General features: G+C 45.4%; 1 pseudogene; it reads left to right on the forward strand.

Annotated features, from left to right (window-relative positions):
• Positions 1 to 575: 575 nt before the first annotated feature.
• On the forward strand, positions 576 to 882 carry Gm3523 (annotated as a pseudogene).
• The last annotated feature ends 414 nt before the right edge of the window (positions 883 to 1,296 follow it).

The following is a 1,296-nucleotide window of genomic DNA, read 5'->3' on the forward strand; positions in this document are numbered from 1 at the left end:
GCCAGGACAGTGAGGTGGGAATAGGTAGATAGGTGGGAGAGCACCCTCATAGAAGCAGGGAGAGGAGGAGAGGGGGGCTTCCAGAGGGGAAACCAGGAAAGGGGATAATGTTTGAAATATAAATAAATAAAATATCCAATTAAAAAAAAAAAAGATGGTCAGGCAGTGGTGGCAAATGCCTTTAATCCCAGCACTTGGGAGACAGAGGCAGGCGGATTTCTGAGTTCAAGGCCAGCCTGGGCTACAGAGTGAGTTCCAGGATAGCCAGGGCGATACAGAGAAACCCTGTCTCGATAAACCAAAATAAATAAATAAATAAATAAATAAATAGATAAATAAATAAATAAATGGGTGATTTTGAACAACAACAAAAAAAATAGAAGGCTGTGTCTGTTGGGGCTCCCCTACTCTGCACCTAAGCTGTAGGAGCTTACAGAGCTGTTGTGAGAGAGGTGATGGGTAGGGAAGCACACACAAAAGGTGGCTCACAAAGATCAAGTTTTGATCTTCCTGCTCTTCCTGCCTTCTTAAAGGGAAGAATTTTCTCTTCAGGCTTGGGCTTCAGTTCCAGCAACATGGCTAAACGCACCAAGAAGATCAGGATAGTCAGGAAATACGGGACCTGCTACGGTGTCTCCCTCCAGAAAATGGTGAAAGAAAATTGAAATCAGCCAGCGCGCCAAATACACTTGCTCCTTCTGTGGCAAGACCAAGATGAAGAGACGAATCATTGGCATCTGGCACTGTGGCTCCTGCATGTAAACAGTGGCTGGCGGGGCCTGGACCCACAACACCGCCTCTGCAGTCACAGTGAAGTCTTCCATCAGAAGACTGAAGGAGCCGGAAGACCCAGTAGAAGCCCTACTGTCTGGACTTGCCTAGCCTGCAATAAATGGGTTATATATATATATTTTGTTTGCTTTTTAAGGGCCGAGAGCGGGGGGGGGGGAGGGAGAGAATTCTAAAGTTTTGCAATAATATGACCTGATTAAATGACAGGAGTCATGGTCATCTACAGGTCAGCTCAACAACAGAGTAAGAATCAAAAGAAAATGACTAAGGGAACAAGGAAAGGAAAGGACCCAAAAAGTTCATTTTTATCTTGGACTACCAGTGGCCTGGCCCATAATCAGTACTGACTATCAACTGATCTAAACACACATTCTGCCCACCCGGGTATCTGTCCAGGTATGCAATGGACAAATATGCCCAATGTCTACTTAATCTCAAGATGCCTATCAAGTGGCAGGAAGAGAAGCAGCCAGGCATGATGTCTGATCATGAATAACCCTGCCC

Source organism: Mus musculus, chromosome 10, assembly GCF_000001635.26.
Source record: "Mus musculus strain C57BL/6J chromosome 10, GRCm38.p6 C57BL/6J".
In the NCBI taxonomy this organism is placed as follows: Eukaryota; Metazoa; Chordata; class Mammalia; order Rodentia; family Muridae; genus Mus; species Mus musculus.